This window comes from Stegodyphus dumicola, chromosome 9, assembly GCF_044657685.1.
Source record: "Stegodyphus dumicola isolate Sdum_Otavi_A_Nest chromosome 9, ASM4465768v1".
NCBI classification, from domain to species: domain Eukaryota; kingdom Metazoa; phylum Arthropoda; class Arachnida; order Araneae; family Eresidae; genus Stegodyphus; species Stegodyphus dumicola.
In genome coordinates, this window is record NC_140776.1 from 156,998,171 (window position 1) to 157,016,753 (window position 18,583).

At 31.6% G+C, this 18,583-nt stretch overlaps 1 protein-coding gene across 1 annotated transcript in view; it reads right to left on the reverse strand.

The window, feature by feature from the left end:
• LOC118183954 (heparan sulfate glucosamine 3-O-sulfotransferase 1-like) overlaps positions 1 to 18,583 on the reverse strand; it is a 522,588-nt gene that overhangs the window by 268,085 nt on the left and 235,920 nt on the right. The window lies entirely within an intron of this gene.

The window sequence follows — 18,583 nt, forward strand, 5'->3', positions numbered from 1 at the left end:
TAAGGAAATGCTAAATGGTGTATGTGTGATTATGGCAAAGCCTCGAGGACTATCTGCCTAAGAGGAGGGATGCCTTCGTGGAGGACTTTCTAAGGGAAACTGGCTCGTATACACGTTAAACATGGGGAAAACCACAAAAACGCCCATGCAGCCAGCCCGTTCGCGGGATTTGAACCTCGGACCGAACTACCAGTGTTCAGCGACTTTACCGCTCGGCCGCTGGTGGAAATGCTAAATGAAAGGGGGATGTTTCTTGTTTAAGTTTTTAAGAATGAAATTCTAATTGTCATACTTGGTTTCCTATAAGCTGAACAAAAATGTGTCTTCAACAAAATACCCCAATGACTTTCATTAGTGCTTAAATTGCTACTATCAGTGTTTAATGATAAAATCTATGACAATAAACGCAAATACACCAACCACAAAAGGAAAGTTACTTTCAGCAACGGCTTTATGTAAGCCCAGACTTTATCCGTAAGCTATCAATTTATCTGCAGACTTTTGAGGATAAAAAACTCTATTAACTAACTCTCCAATGTACAACTTGAGCACAAAATTTCTTGCTATGCAGCTTAAAAACCACTTCAGCCCATTTAAGGTAGAATGTCCGAGATCACGCTATCTCTATTTAACGGAACGTTGATGGTTCCTCTCTAATTCTCGATAAACACGAGGCTACACGCAATAATGTCTTATCGAATTCTTATTTTAAACAAACCTCTGAAAATACACGCTACTAGATTATTTCAGACAAGAGCGGCTGCTGTTCTGATTGTAAAGAGCGATAAAAAGTACTTAATGATGATCCTTTCGATAAAAGTGGAAGATTTAAAGACAAGAAGCTGTTTTCAGAGTTCAATAGCGTGAAACTGGATAAAATATCTGAATAATGTTACTTTGTGTCTATGAAATAAGCCAGAAATTTTAGGAAGTTTTTCAGTTATTACATAGAATGAATCATACATGATGGTAGCCTTTTTTTCTTTAAATAAAGCATAAAAGCATTTAGATGTCTTCCAAATAGGAAGAAAAATTCGAAAATTAAATTCAAAACTATTTTAATATTTAATTCGATTGTAACAGCATTTACAAGTACTCTAACTTTGCTGATATCTTTGAATCCTATATATAAATATATATATATATATGTGATGTACCAGCTTTAGTCGTAGCTTAAATTATCAGACGATAAGTTTAAAAAAACAGGATCGATTTATTATTATTTAGGAGAAATAGCAGTTACAAAATCAGATATCCGGTGTAAATAAAAAGAAATACTAATAACTTTTTGTATGAAGTTTACTGCATCGTGACATTTAAGAAAAAGCCCCGAAATTCTTTTGCGAGTCCTTTTCTAGCCTCTGGAAAGGCGGAGCTTCCAAGAAATGACGTCAGCATCGTCAGTCAATCCAGTTCGCTTTAAATATTTCCAGAACATTCTATAACTGTACGTGCAGAAAAGGCGGGAAAAACAACTTGACTACGGGGCTGTGGATTTAATTCCACGTACTTTCAAATAAGAGAACGTCGCCATTAAAAATGAAAAGAACATACAGTTAAAATTTTAAGTGTATTCTTGACTATTTATTAATTTTATTATTACATATATTTACTAAAGAAATGTTGATTATATTATCTCCTAACATAAATTTAGTAGAATGTATCTAAATGAAGCGACCCAGATGTATGAAAATTTAATCCCGAAAATATTTTTAAAGGGATTTGAGTTTAAATCATGAAAAGCAGAAATTCAAACTTTTAACGTGAAAATTAATAAACCAAGTAATTTTCGTCATTGATCGAAAATTGGTTGACTTTTCAAGAGAACAAACCAACCTCCATTCAATGAACAATAATTAATAAATGCGAAGGCGTTTCGTCTTTTACTCAAGTAATAATGATGATGCTAAACTGGCAATTTAAGTTAAGGCCGAAATTGTAGTTGAGTTTTGTTAGTATTGAAATCTCTTGTTTTGTCAAACAGTAGAATATTTTTTGTAGTTAATTATTTGAAGATCAAGATAGTCGATGATATTTTGCGAATGATTAGTTTTATTAAGAGTAAGGCAGTTTCTATAAATCTCTGAGTTTTCAACCTTATAAAAATTATTCAATGTAATAAGATCATCTATATATCTGTAGGTGTGCGTGCAGTAATTTGAATCTAGTCGTTGTAGTTTTTTTTGGATATACATGTCTTGAGTGCAAAAGGAAATTATTTTATTTAAATGGAATATCCGAGGAAAAAAACTGTAATGCAAATAAACTGTGTAATGCTTGTAGGGTTTCCCTTAGTCATATAACCTATTATTAAAATTTTTGTTATCATTCCTGAACGTCTCAACTTCCCCTCGCATTTCCTCGTCAGGATGTAAATTTAAAATTAACTGAAGTGAGTAGTTAAATAGGTGAATTTTAGAGTTTATTCAGAGCGTGTTTTCGCTAGCCAGTGCACGTTTCGTTTCTCACCTTGTGGTTAGTAGCTTATGTGGCCTAAAAGAACTAGATGTTATATGTTAACTGGAAGTGAAAAAGAATTAAGCCTAAGATGTAAATAAATTTTCTGAAATATTATTATAGCTGAAAAAATGCCACAAATTTTGTAACAAATTAAATTTAAAAAAATCATAAAAATTAAAATTTAGTAAAACGAATAAACTATAAATCACGGTATGGTTAATGTTCCAAACAGAAATTTTCAAAGGGCTAGTATTAAAAACATTAAACTCGGACGGTTAATGAGTGCCGAACAACATGTTTCGTTCTTCTTCATAACATGCAAATCAAACCGTTGTAAATTATTTTTTCTTGCTTGCAAATTTATATTTCTAATAATCTTATAATGTCAAGAACTACCCCAATATGCCGTTCCCCACGCAAGCGCAGAAAATAACAATCAAATCTAAAAACTAAATTAAATTGTAAAGAATATAAAAACAAAGCACACAGAGAGAAAAAATAGAGAAACTGTACACAGATACATTCAAAAAAATTATGAAGACGGTTCGAGCGACTCTAAAAGTAGAATAAAAAAAGAGCTGACTCGAGAACATATATAGTTACGAATTTTGTATTTAGATAGCTACTGTTAGTAGAATTATAATTAAAATTGTTTTATTTCCCCATGCAATGCAGCGCGGGATAAATTTTAAGAGAAAGCTACGTCGAAAAATAAAAACATAAGAGCCCGTGCACTTAATATTGAATATATCTTTTATTTGTGTTGAAATTGAATAAATGTAATTGACAACTGTGTTAGTTATAACCGTAATTCCATCCTCTTGTTGGTTTCCAGAAATCTCGAGAAGCAAAGAAATTACTAGAAATCTCTCGCGACCGAATGTAAGCTTTAAAAAGCCGGAGAGAGACATGGTCTGCTGAGTTCTGTTGTTATTGTTTTAGAGTCCAGCGAAAGATTGTATTAGCTTTCTCTTTGTATTGTACTTTAAAGTTTTGTTTTAGTAGTTTACAATATTGCTTCTGATTATATTGCGCGATATTGTGATATTGTACTAATAGCTCTGAGAAAAAAATCCAGCGTTCTGTTATATTTCTTGAAGCAAGATAATAAGATAAGAATGAATAAATTTTAGTAATTGAATTTATTAAATAAATAAGAATAAATTTTATTAACCTTTTATCGGACTTGTGCATTCAATCAATTACGAACCCATACGACGCAACAATATAAATTTTTTATTGTTATTTATATTACTGCTAATTATATTTATACACAACCTCTAATTAATTAATTCTTGTTTTGATTATTGAAAATCGCGCTTAGAATCCACAAAAGGCAAACGTTTAAATAAATTAAAAATTTAACGAATGTATGTTCAAAATTTGAATTTGCACGAAGGATTTTTTAAATAATCTCATAAGGTCAAATTCAGAAATGTGATTTAACTTAATTCTTCCATTAATAAACCTATTCTTATGCATGAAATATCTCATATTTACGAACTATAAATTATTTATTATATTTGCATAAATTATGCATCATATTTACATAAATTATTTGCTATTATTTATATAAATTATTTAATTACTCTTAATTATATTTTATACACATGTATTACCTCTAACTAGTTAATTCCTGTTTTGGTTAGGCCCACCAGCGGCCGAGCGGTAAAGTCGCTGAACACTGGTAGTTCGGTCCGAGGTTCGAATCCCGCGAACCTGGCTGCATGGGCGTTTTCGTGGTTTTTCCCCATGTGTAGCGTGTATACGAGCCAGTTTCCCTTAGAAAGTCCTCCACGAAGGCATCCCTCCCCTTAGGCAGATAGCCCTATTGTGCTTTGCCGTAATTAAATACACCACAACACCACCACCTGTTTTGGTTACTGAAAATTACATTTAGAATCCACAAGTGGCAAACATGCAAAGAAATATAAAATTTAACGAATGTTAACATTTAGAAAGAAATTCGATGTTATATATAATAACTGAGTTTTATGTTCAAAATTTGAATTTGCAAAAGTAAATTGTAATTAATCTCATCAAAATCAAAAGGCTGATATAACTATATTCTTCCACTGGTAAATCTGTTCTAATATATGAAACAAATCTTAACTACGGTCTGTCCTTTTTAGTGTAAGACACTTATATAATCTTAATTTCTGTATGCACTGGAGCATAAGTATTTTTATTTCTTGTCAAAACAATGTTTTTGATAAAAAATACTTTGCAAATATTAAGCATTTTGATTTAAATAATTCTTTGATTTAAAAACATTCGAAATTGTTCAAGTCAAAAAACTTGTTATGAAAAAAAAAAGTTGTGTTTATATATATATATATATAGTTCAGTGTATAATCACACGGCTGGATAATTTTGATTAAGATAAACTAAATATCTCTGAAATCTACAAATATTCATTTCCGAATAAATAATTGCTTAGAAGTTTTCACATTAATAACAAAATGTTAAATTTACTTAGAAAAACAACTGCTTTCAAATTTATTTTAAATTACTTTATAAATTGATGACATAAGATCAGAAATTTTTAGATCTTCATAAAAATAATGGACTATATTATTAAGATCAAGAGCATGTAAATGTCTGGTGTTAATAGTTCTTTCTCATTATGGCAAACCCATTTGAATTCTACTAGACCGAACATAAAATTTATGAAAAATGGATGCTTAATTTTGAAACAATCAGCTTAATCTGAAAATTAACTTATGAACAATAATTAATCTGACTTTGATAATAAAATCCATTTTAGGATTATGTCAATGTGATGGAATAAAGAGCTTGTCAGGATTTCATTAGAGAAACAGGTTCATTAATTAGAGGTATTCAGTGCAAGCATTTAATAATAAAATAATTCTGCCATACACTGATACATTTTCATGGCTTAAAATTAATAATAGAAAATAAAAAAAAATGTTATTCTGAAAGTTTATACCATTAACTACTTTTGACAATTTTTTTATATTTAACAAATGTGATAAATATTTAACAAAAATTATGAACGATTTATTACAAGTATCAGAATTTTTGATGATTGATATTTATAAAAAGTTTTAGAAATACTCATTCACTTGCAAAATGTTTTAGTTTTTATTTTCCTATTATAATCATTAATGTAAATTATTTATTTTATTAGACAAATTATCTTCAAAGGAATGACAACAGCTAGTTTTGGTTATCTTTCTACGGACACTCTAATAGATATACGTATGTGGGGGTGCAGTTTAAGAATGCATTTTATTTTTCAATAAAGTTTTTTTGTCTTTTAAAAACGCCTTATGAGTGATTAGTTTAAATGCACAGGAAGGTGACAGAAATCAGAAGTGGGTATAATAATAATGTATTCGTTAAGTTATTAGGCTTACATGTAATTTAGTCTTAAAAGTACGCATTGCAACAGACGTTCATACTGCATCGCATATGTCTATGTTCGCAGAACGACAACAAGATCTAGCTGTTGCCATTTCAAAACAACAAATAGAAACAACAAATAATTTATAGTCATGCTTATATTCGACCTTCATGACTTTTCAATTGACCTCAATTGCATAACATTACGCGTCCTTACTTTACACATGCATTACGTACGTTACACTTTTATATTACGTATTTTGTAAGTTATTTTCTCCTTTCTTTCCGCAAGCCTTCGTGGTGTAATTGGAAGCATACTCGGCGCCTACTCCAGAAGTCCAGGGTTCAAGTCCCAGCGAAAGCGCTGCACATTTTTCACATCTCTTGCTTCAAAATAACCTAATGACTCTAAACTTTTAGGTTAATTACATCGTTACATTACGTACATTTATTCACTACGTACATTACATCTTTGTATTACGAACATTACATCGTTATATTACTTACATTACATATATTACATCGTTTCATTACTTACGTCACATGCATTACATCGTTACATTACGTATGTTACGTCGTTTCTTACGCACCTTAAGTACTTTTCCCCGTTATATTACGCAAATAACATTACATACATATACCACTGCATTACATTACATCTAATGTACTGAATGGAAAGCTACAGTCTTAATCTATTATATTCTCATAATCATTTACACATACAAATATTTGTTGCGTATTTCGTTTGTCATTTTGTTAACTACAGATTAGTATTAAAATATTTTCCTCTTCCAGCTTCGTTACAAATAACAATAATAGCAGCAGCAATAATAATAATAATTAAGAAACACAGCACATTATTACCATTCAATCTGGAGACAGAAAAGTATGGAAGATCTAGTTTCAGTTTCTATAATTATTTTTTTTTAGTTCAAACTACACAGGAAGCCATCATAAGCTTGCTGATTTTACATACATAATATCATTTTAAGCTGTTCTTCTCTTTCAATGAATCAAACGGCAAGTGACTTAATTTTATTTAAAGTAATTTTAAGATCAGTTTTAAATATAACGTAAATAGTTTCCGTATGAAAAAGCATAACAAATAACGTAGACAAAATATTGAAGCGTTTTATTTTCTGTCTAGATATTATTTCAGAACATGTAACACTCAATTTAAAATTCATCTACTCTTAACTGTGCGTGAAAAGTTTTCAAATCCGGCATGTACAAAATTCAAGACTTTTGCTTTCAATGTATCAGAAGAATTGCGGAAGATAATACAAACTGCAAATTGCAAATATCTCGGATAAAACTAAGACCTATATATCGGTTGCAGAGACTTTTGAATAAATAAAGGAATAATATTATATTTATAAGTTAAAACTTACTTTTCTTAGGTTCTTGAGTTATATTTTTTTAGATTTTATGTACTGATTAGGCTGAAAGGAACCGGTTAGAGCATCTGTCATAAGATGAAAGTTAGAGTTTCCATACAACAGCTATAAACTTTATTTTATAATATTTTTAACTTATTTTATGACACTTGTGCGCTTTTACTAAAAATATTATAATGACATTGTGACTCTTTATTTTCTGAAAATATAATATCTGAGTAAAGAGAATTGAAGAGTTTCAATGCAAACGTAAAAACCAGTTTATTTGATATTTCCTGTAGTAAATATAGACACTAAAAAATCAAAAAATAACGTTGTGATATGAAAATACTTTTATGTGTTTTAGATACACAGAAATTTTACAAACACATAATTTGTTTTTGAGTAACCTATTGTGTGTTTTTCCATTCCGATCCTATGTTCTTATGCTAGTTTCTACTTTCTCAAGCTAATTACAATGCTGTAGTTACCAAACTGTGAATTAAGTCATGTAACTGAATAACTTGTAGAGTCATTAGGTTAATTGGAAGCAGAAAAGATTAAACATATGCAACCGCCTTCGCCGGGAATCGAACCACGGACCTCAGGAATACCGGCCCAGCGTGCTACCGTTACACCACGAAGGCACGCTAGGGAAGTGAAATAAATACCTTATATACTCCCCTTTTTAAAGGGCGACTAGGGTTTTAGGGGACTAGTCATCAAATCCTGGGTGCGGAGAATCATCATCCACAACCCTTTTAGTTCGGGCGCCACTTGTAGAGCCATTAGGTTAATTGGAAGCAGAAAAGATGAAAAATATGCAACCGCCTTCACCGGGAATCGAACCACGGACCTCTGGAACACCGGCCCAGCATGCTACGTTACACCATGTAGGCACGCTAGGGAAGTGGGAGAAATACCTTATAAACTGAAACACCATTTCACTGAAATTTTGTTTAACACAGACACCATTCATATTATATGTTTTATAACATAAAATATTCTTTAAAGAGGTATTTCAGTTAATTAGAAATGTCAGATAAGGAGAATATGAGATTCTTGGTGCTTTAAAATCCATCAATGAATTAAACTGTTTCATTATTCCTCACTGAATTTAATTAAGACCATATATCTTAAATACGAAGAAATGATATTTGCACTTAAGATTATATTCTTTTAATTATTTGTCTCGGTCACATAACACTACATTTAAACAAAGGAATAAATCAAAAGTGCCGAAAAATTTTAATACAGTGCATGTAATGCAATATAGAATTATTGCATTAATGCTGTTCTAGAATTGCTGGTAATTATTACGTAGAGTTGCTAAGTCAACAGTAAATTCTCCACAGTAAAGGTGACCATGTGCTTGGATTTAATCCGGAATAAATATGCAATCTTGTTAAAATTATCACAAACGTTAAGCCGCTCTAATAGGTATAATGGTCTGAGGTCCTGGCGATAGGTCTGGACTCGAATCCAACCCTGAGAAAAGCATAAATACTTGTAAATGCATACTTTCATTGCGGCATATTATACTTTATATACCATGAATACATCCGCATGAATGTTCTTCATCCAGATTGAGACCAGACTGGACAAACTCATACTGTAACTTAAAAAGAGGCTCTTATAAATTTACCCACTGGCATGGCCAATAAGAGATATTCTCTCTTCTCTCGGCCATGATTAATTCTGTACGTCGCGATCTGTAGATGTTAAGACTAAAAGGATAAGTGACAACAACAAAGGTACAAAATCTGAAGCCACTTCCCCAATAGCATTACCAATGAATGTAAGAAAGCTTACTGGAGGCAGGGAAAAACGCCAAGAATATATAAATTAATTTTACTTGAAAGTAGATTGCTAGAAATCTCGCAATCAGCGTTTTTAGAAACAAGTAAAACACACATTTCTGTCATCAGACGTATATTTTTGCGGTCGTGCCCTTCAACAGTAACCTTGGAAAGCTGCTAATTGCATACGCATTCAGGAACCAACAAACTCTAGAACAGAAGAAATGTTTGTTTATGTAATTCTAGAATACCATAATGGATATCAAATTACTCTCAAAACATCACGGTCGCAATTAATAACACTGTTTTCTTTTAATGTGGTACTCATGTTCCACATCACTGCTAGACCAAATGGTATCATGCACCCATTTTGTACGCACATGCTTCTCAGGACAAAAGTTATTAAAAACAATATTCAAAGGCTAAATTGGCCTTTGAAGTGGTTGAAGCAAGAAGGGATTTTTTTTTAATTGAGAAGATAATTCAATATTTTCAATTGTAACAACACTATAGAAGTATGAATATTGTCGTAGTAATAGATTATTGAAAATGTAGGGTTTATTTATATTAATTAAGCAGTTATTTTATGTTCTGAGCCTGTGCTGTCACTTCTCTCTTTCCGTTTTCTTGCCAGAATGTACATCAGCTCGCGTATATTTAAGTGAGGATTTGAGATTTTTTGAACGGAGCGTGTTTTGCCTGAAGACCTCGTTACTAGTTTGCTGCCGTCTTCGGCGTTGCTTAATTCTTGCCTGTAGCACTTTCACGACGGTGTAAGATTAAGAGCTAATTTCCGGGTTTAAATTACTTTACAGATATAATGTTTAGATTTATTGTTTACGTAGCCTTTGGCTATTTCATACTTAGATTTAGTTTTCAATTCAAAAGTCAATCTTTAGTTCTCGCCATTATTGCTGTCTCATTTAGAAGGACCAGGTGTGTCTTCTTTACAACTTACTCAGTTTTAAGTAAAAGGATCTTTTATACCCTTCTTAAGTTTCTGTTTCTTCTTAGACATGGCGATAAGTACCTTACAAGTTTTACTAAGGAATAGCCACAAGTTACATTTAGTAAAAGGCATATTCTCTGCAGTATATATATATTTGTAATAATAAAATTCCGTAGTCAAGAATACACTTAAAATTCTAACTGTATGTTCTTTTCGTTTTTTATTGGCGACGTTCTCTTATTTGAAAGTACGTGGAATTAAATCCACAGCCCCGTAGTCAAGTTGTTTTTCCCGCCTTTTCTACACGTACAGTTATAGAATGTTCTGGAAATATTTAAAGCGAACTGGATTGGCTGACGATGCTGACGTCACTTCTTGGAAGCTCCGCCTTTCCAGAGGCTATAAAAGGACTCGCAAAAGAATATCGGGGCTTTTTCTTAAATGTCACGATGCAGTAAACTTCATACAAAAAGTTATTAGTAATTCTTTTTATTTACTCCGGATATCTGATTTTGTAACTGATATTTCACCTGAATAATAATAAATGGATCCTGTCTTTTAAACTTATCGTCTGATAATTTAAGCTATGACTACATCTATATTTCTTCAACGATCTATTTATTATGGACAAAAGCTGATACATCACATATATATAATATATATGTATATACGTAAGATAAAAATTATGTGAATCAGTCTTATGATTTAATTTAAGGATAGCTTTTTAATTCCTCGTTTTTAATTTGGTTATTTCCTCTTCATTCTAAAGAGAAAAATGTAATAACAACTTTCCTAGACTGCGTCATTTCTATATCAGTCTATAATACATGGCTGGCGTTACGCTAATGACGTAGCTAATTGGAAACTTAAAATTTCGAGAACTGAAACCTTTCTGACCTAAGCCAAAACCTTCCTTTTGATGGAGTAGTATATAAGATGTATTTTCTAGCACAACGATCATTGAGTTTTTTTAGTGTCTTTTCTAGCACAATTTTTTTTCCCGAAGACTGAGTGTGTTTGGTTATCGAGTTGTCTGGTTGAAAGGTTTTTTTCGAGCGAGCGAGAAGGGATAGGAGATGTGGGGGAATGCATGGTTAGTGAAATGAATCGAGGAGGGGTGAAAAGTTGTGGTGGTTTTGCTCTGAATGTGTTTTCGGTTGCATCTTTTAGTTGCAATAGGAAAACGTAAATAGAGCATGGAGTGTTTGGGGTTATATAAAGAGAAAGAAAAAAGAAAAGATATATTGAGGAGTGAGTTTTTTTGGAAGCTGGTTGAAAGGAAAAGTAAGAGAAAATCATGGTTAAGAATCAAAATCAAGAAAGATGATTCCACATGATTCCACATGATTGGACAATGGATATAAAGGTAACAAAGTTGAGTGATGAAAAAATTCGAGTTTTGGAAGATGCAGCTAATTGGAATGATATTTATCAATATCAAAATTTGAGTGAATCTCTTATAGAGGAATATGAGCATAAAGTAAATTGGGAGTTGATATCGGCGCATCAATATTTGTCGGAATCATTTTTGCGAAAATATAAAGACCGGATTGTGTGGAAGAAAATATCTGAATTCCAAACATTAAGTGAACCATTTTTTGAAGAATTTAGCGAAAATGTGGATTGGGAGAAAGTAGCTAAGCTTCAAAGATTATCTCAGGATTTTATAAAAAAGTATAGAGATGTATTGAATATGAAACTCGTAAGACAATATCAGTCTCTTGATATGAATACTATTCAAGCGTTAAAGGATGATTTGGATATGAAAATAATTTCCCAGTATCAAAATTTGAGTGATGAATTTATTTTAAATAATATAGAAGAGCTAGAGAAAAACAATATTTGCGATGTAGTGATACTGAACCAGAATGCCTCGCCGATGGTTATAAATGTGATATTTAGACGTTGGGTGCTACTTTATTTGAAAGAGATTTGTCAAAATTTACGAAATAATTAGAATTTTTTTTTAAGAGGGAAAAACAAGCTATATAAAAGTGAGAACAGAACTTTCTTCTCCTCAAAATCAGTACGGTGAAGGAAGAGTAAGCAAATAAATGGATATGTATATGATTAAGCTATGTATTCTTCAATTTGTTTTGATTGTTGTGATGATTGTGATTATATTTCATCAACCGAATGGATGTATATATGAAGATTATGAAGATCAAGTGGATCTTACAAATACTACGTGCATAATGTCAAAGTACGTGAGAAGAAAACTTTTCTTTCATATACTGTGTTTAAAAGGAAATAATAAAACTATATGATTTACGTTATTTCTGGAGAAACAAGAATAAAGTTTTGAAAACAGATATTATTGGTGTTCAAATGACGACAGAAGAGTTTATGAAAATTTATAATTATTGTAATTATTGTGAATAAAAATCAAAAAGATGTTTTTGTATTAAAAAAGGATGTAAAAGAATAAAAAATAGTTCAACTATAGTTTTATGCTTTTCTTATTTCTTTAATATAAAGGTAAGTGATACTTTTTATTGTTTAAAGTTTGTTTAAAAATGTATTTTTTGTATTATATATTAAGAATCTATAAATGGTGTGTATCATTTGATTTTAAGAGTTTATACAGTGAGCATTATCGTCTATTATATTTTAATGATGATGTGATGGTGATGTTAAAATTAAAACATCCGACTACTTGTTTGATTGTAGGTCCGAGTCAATCGGGTAAAACATCCTTAGTACGTGAAATGATAAATAATTGTATATATGATGTAAATATTAAAAAGGTGAAATGGTGTTATTCCTATTCTGCACCATGGTTCTGAGACAAACCTAATTTTGAATTTATACAAGGTTTACCTGAAGTATATGAAAAAGATGATTTGATTGTAATAGATGATATGATGCATCGTTTAAATAAAGTAATGCGTGACCTTAGTTTGAATAGTCATTATACTATTTTATTCAAAAATACAAGAGATAGGAGTCAGGTGAATTGTTTCCACTTCATAGTTCCATTCGTTTTTCTTTCATTTGACATTTTTACGATTACATATACTCAGTTGTCAGATTTTTTCGCTTTCTACTTCATTTACATTGCTTTTTAAAATTCTGTCATATGGAACAGCTTTCAAAAACTCAGCGTTGCATTGAACGTAAATAGATACTAATTCAGAAGTCAAACAACAAAAATCAGCGTTATATTTTCAAAATTTTCACAGGACTAGTTTCGATGCTTTTACCGAACCACCATCCTCAGCTGCAAAAACGCAAATGAACAAGATAGGAAATAATGATTAGATAAGATAAGAAAGCCTGGACATGAATAAGCAAGTGGCGCCATCTGTTGGTGAAACCAGAACTAAAACATAATTTCTTTAAATGCCGAAGGCAAAGATGGATTGGAATTAGGATTGTTAACTAGAACAGAAAGATTTTTTTTAAATGTGAAATGCCTCTAGAAAATCCAGTTCTCCAATGGAAGATGTTTTTTGAATAATTTTGGCAGCAGAAAAATTGAAAGTGATTACTTCCTAATTCCAATCCATCTTTGCCTTCGGCCTTTAAAGAAATTATGTTTTAGTTCTGGTTTCACCAACAGATGGCGCCACTTGCTTATTCTTGTCCAGGCTTTCTTATCTTATCTAATCATTATTTCCTATCTTGTTCATTTGCGATTTTGCAGCTGAGGATGGTGGTTAGGTAAAACCATCGAAACTAGTCCTGTGAAAATTTTGAAAATAAAACGCTGATTTTTGTTGTTTGACTTCTGAATTAGTATTTATTCGGCGTGTTATTGTGTCGTAAACAGATACTTTATATTCTTTATATATCTTTGTACAATCTCACTGAATACTATATCCTTAATTAAAAAAGGTCTTTCTATCTTGCCCTTTGTTTTGCAATTCTACTTATTTTTTTCACTCTTCACTTGAATCTAATTTCATAGTTGATAACATCTTTTTATACAAAAATTAACCCCCTCACTTTCTTTGGCCTCCATCGTGCATCGTTACACATCAGTAAAGGTTGATCTAATAACATCTCACAATTAATTCTTTCACTGAATATAAACTATATGCATCCTCTGAACTTTGTTTTCGAAACAGACACTCATCAGCATCTTATCTAATGCATTCAAGTGCTTTTTTTAAAAAATGCATTCTCAAATAATTAACTCTCTTTGAATATTCACTCCCCCGGCAAAAACCCCTCCTCGATTCATTTCACTAACCATGCATTCCCCACATCTCCTATCCCTTCTCGCTCGCTCGAAAAAAACCTTTCAACCAGACAACTCGATAACCAAACACACTCAGACCCTCGGGAAAAACAAATTGTGCTAGAAAAGACACTCAAAAAACTCAATGATCGCTGTGCTAGAAAAGACATCTTATATACTACTTGATGGTGTTTCATATTGGATAATGCGCGCTTTTAGCTTAACCCTTTGTGCTGATTGGACGCAATTTCGCTGTGCTCCCTTCCTAATGCAATAGTATTCAAAAATGTAAATGCGCTGGAGATTAGAGTGACAAGTGAATTATGACCACAAATGTCAATTTAAATAAAAAGTGGAATTTAATTCGCCTCAACTGCCAAGTTTCCTATTCATTATGGATTAACATTCTATGCAATTAAAATTCTTCCTCTTCTATATGGGTCTACTATGTTTCTGTTAGTTTTACGTGCTACGCCATCAACATTTGCTATGTCTTTTTCTCTTTGATCACACACACACACACACTATATATATATGTGTGATGTACCAGCTTCTGTCCAGAATAAATAGATTGGTGAAGAATTATAGACGTAGTCGTAGCTTAAATTATCAGACGATAAGTTTAAAAAACAGGATGCATTTATTATATTTCAGGAGAAAATAGCAGTTACAAAAACTAAGATCTCCCGAGTAAATAAAAAAGAACTACTAATAACTTTTTGTATTAAGGGTTTACTGCATCGTTACATTAAAGAAAAGCCCCCGATGTTCTTTTGCGAGTCCATTTATAGCCTCTGGAAAGGCGGAGCTTCCAAGAAATGACGTCAGCCTCGTCAGCAATTCCAGTTCGCTTTAAATATCTCCAGAACATTCTATAACTGTACGTGTAGAATAGGCGGGAAAAACAACTTGACTACGTGGCTGTGGATTTAATTCCACGTACTTTCAAATAAGAGACCGTCGCCATTAAAAAATGAAAAGAACATACAATTAGAATTTTAAGTGTATTCTTGACTATGGAATTTTATTATTACATATATATATATATATACATTTCAGTTTTTCTTCTTTTAATTATTATAAATAATTCTGTTATTCTGAATCTGAGAGAAAATTTACATTTTTATCAATTGTGAGCACAGGTAGAAAATAAATTCACGCAATTCAAAATCCCGGGAGCACTTTTACCTATAGGGTCTTATAAATTATTAGTAAATTAAAAAAATTCTTAAGATACTTTATCTTAAGACCTTGTATTTTATCTTAAGATAAGCGGCATTCAAAAATTTACGGGAGGTGGGATTTCAGCTTCAGAAGCTGGTTGTTGACTGCCCCCTCCAAAAAAAAAACGTAAAATTTGCGTTTCTATTTAGTAAGATGTTTAAGAGGGACGGGGTAGTTTTACATTCCACAAAGGCTGAGAAGTCTATCTACAATAAATGAGATTCTTTTATGGATTCCCCCCCTTTTGAAAAAAACAGGATTGCAATTTTCTTTAACCACTCACGGATGGCGGTAGATCTGTAGAGGAGAGAGGCTATCCATTAGCAGAACTCTTTTACATTCTGCAAACGATTAAGTACTATAAAAATTAAATACTCTTGAACATTAAGCACAAAAGCACTACTGAAACTTCGCATTAAACATAGAACTTCTTAAACATCTGCTACTCTGTATTGGTCAAGTACTAAAAGCGATATATAGAGGATGTTTGCGCTTATCGACAATTTTACATGCAATAATACTTAAAGCATAATTTATGCTGAATTTACCGTTTACCATAATGCAAAAGCTTCTTTCTAATCTCTGTATATTCTTCATTACTAAAATAAGTAATAAAACATGGATAGATAAAAATACAGCATAATGCGTATTCTTTCTCTGAAAACTGAATTTGAAGCAATTAAAAATTTATTTGATGCATTGCAAGTTTAACTATTACATTCAAAATTATTCGTTAGAAATTTTTAACTGAAATGCAAATAAAAACTTTGTAAATAGAGATAATAAAAATAGAATTAAACATTTTTTGTGGTCCGTTCGTATGCTTTTTAATGACAGGCGTTTTCCAAAATCAGTGTCGAACTAGAAAATTTCGATGGGTTTTAAAAAAATCACCACATTGTTTGAAGCATAATATTACTCTTTCAAACAATTAATCTATTGACTGTATTATTTCGATTGCTTACGTATTGCAATGAATGTTTCCAAATGATTTCCATCTTCTGTAAGGATAGACATTTAGAATCTATGATTCATTAATAACCCATAATTATCTTATTATTAATATTATAATTAATCATATTAATACTACTAATATGATTTATTAATAATTTTGATACAGTAAGACCCCGCTTAACGCGGGGGATACGTTCCATCAAAGTAGAGCGTAATGCGAAACAGCGCTAAACGAGGCTATCTTTATATGTAAATATTGGGGTTAGGGGAAGATGGCTAGGAAATTGGTTAGGTATTAAATTTAAAAAGTATGTTTTTTTAATAAAAATAAAACCAAACATTTATTCTTAAAGCCCAAATGAATACCACATTATTATTTCTTGCAAAAATAAAAACAAAATATAAATAACAAAGCGAATATTCTTAAAAAAAACAAATAAAATTCTAAGTCAGTCATATTTAGTTAGCCTTCCGCGTTTTCAGTGTTCTGCCTTTTTGTGACAAAAGCATCTAATGTTGTTTTCCTTTTTCTTTTGCGTTGTTTGTTCTCTTAAAAGTTCTTCATAAACGGATAGAGCATCTCTAACACCACGCCTTACTTTTGAGCTCCTGTCAAAATTCGGATCATTTTCAATGAATTGATCCATTATTTCAGTTATGGTAGACAAACTCCTTTTTACAAACGCCATCGAAAGTTCTTTTTGCTCTTCTTCTGAATCACTGCTGTCAACATTTTTGTTTTCTTCTTGTTCAGTTAATTCCTTGAGCTCATCATTAGAAAGACTAGCCGCTGCTTCTTGAATTATTTCTTCGACATCTTCCACATTTACCCCTTCAAAATATGTCTGTACAATACCGCACCAAACAAGAAATACAAGTACACTCTTTCGGATATGTATTTGAAACCTATCGCTGCATAATATTTCGGGGAATCCCCGTAAGCTGCGAGCGATTTCGTGGAATCCTCGGGTTGAAATAAAACAGCGCTAAACGAAACAGCGTTAAGCAGGGTCTTACTGTACTCTATCAGTATTCATGTATGTTCTAAAAATGCTATGTGTACTTAGAAGAGGTAGCCGAGAAAGATTTCCCTGGATGTGTTTTCAAAATATACGCTTTATTGCTACATCTGTTCCCTATAAATTGTGTTCAGGCTTCCTTCTTACAGATGTGAAATAAAATTATTGTTCTGATTATGGGATAATTTCCTTCCAAACCGCTAAAAAGCAGTTTCACACACAGATAATTATTTAATATTCCAGATATTTCGTATCGTAACAAAACTGACTGTAACCGAACTATTTTATCAAACGCAATTTAGTGTCGAAGAAAGCGACTTACAGTCAGTCGACCTCCAGCTACGCTGAGGATAGGATCTTCATTATTATGTGTCTGTAATTTCTAATTTTAAATGGTTGTTTTTAAATGTTGCTAAATATTAGGTGTTTTTTTTTTATTGTATGTTCTGTTCTGATGTATATTTTCTTTATAACTCTTCTTGTGCTCTGTTAATAAATCCATTTAGAGCTAGTTGGCGTTTGTGTTTATAGAAGAACTGTTACAAAACTTCCTAAATATAATATTCCTTTGAATAATTTCCTATGAGATAATTATCCCAGTAGTTCTCGACGTTTACGCCCCATGCACTTATTCCCTCCCCTTCAAGCTTTTCCCAAACTAAAAGAATATATTTACATTTATTTAGACTTGGATTATTTTAAATACGTTTGAAAATTAAACAAAGAAATGCATGGAAAAGTTGATAAAAACCAAAACACGTAAGCTAAAGCGTAATAGGTAATTAAAAGGTTAATCGCTACCCCTCCCTGAAACTACGAAATTTTCCCTGGTTTGAATTATTCTTTATTAAACTATTTGTGTGCGTCTATCAAAATCCATGTCTTTATTTTCTTCAGCATTTTCAAACGGAAATACATTCAGAATTCCTTAGATGCATTCAATATAACTGCCCACTTTCAAAGTAAGAAATGTAGCTGAAATATAATTCCTGAAACTCTTTCACAAACCAATCTTTTTCTTGACCACAAGAGCTCCATAAATTATATATCTATAATTATATATCTAGAAAAATTGATTATTTGATTATTAACTATATGTCTTGTTTCTCCAAAACATCTTCGTGATCATAAGAAGCTTCACGAACAAATTCATATCGACTATATTTATAAAATTCGGGAATATTTAAAGAATGCTAGACGGTTTTCATGATTATCCTGAAGCTAGATTTTGCAATGAAATGCTGTGTCTCGAA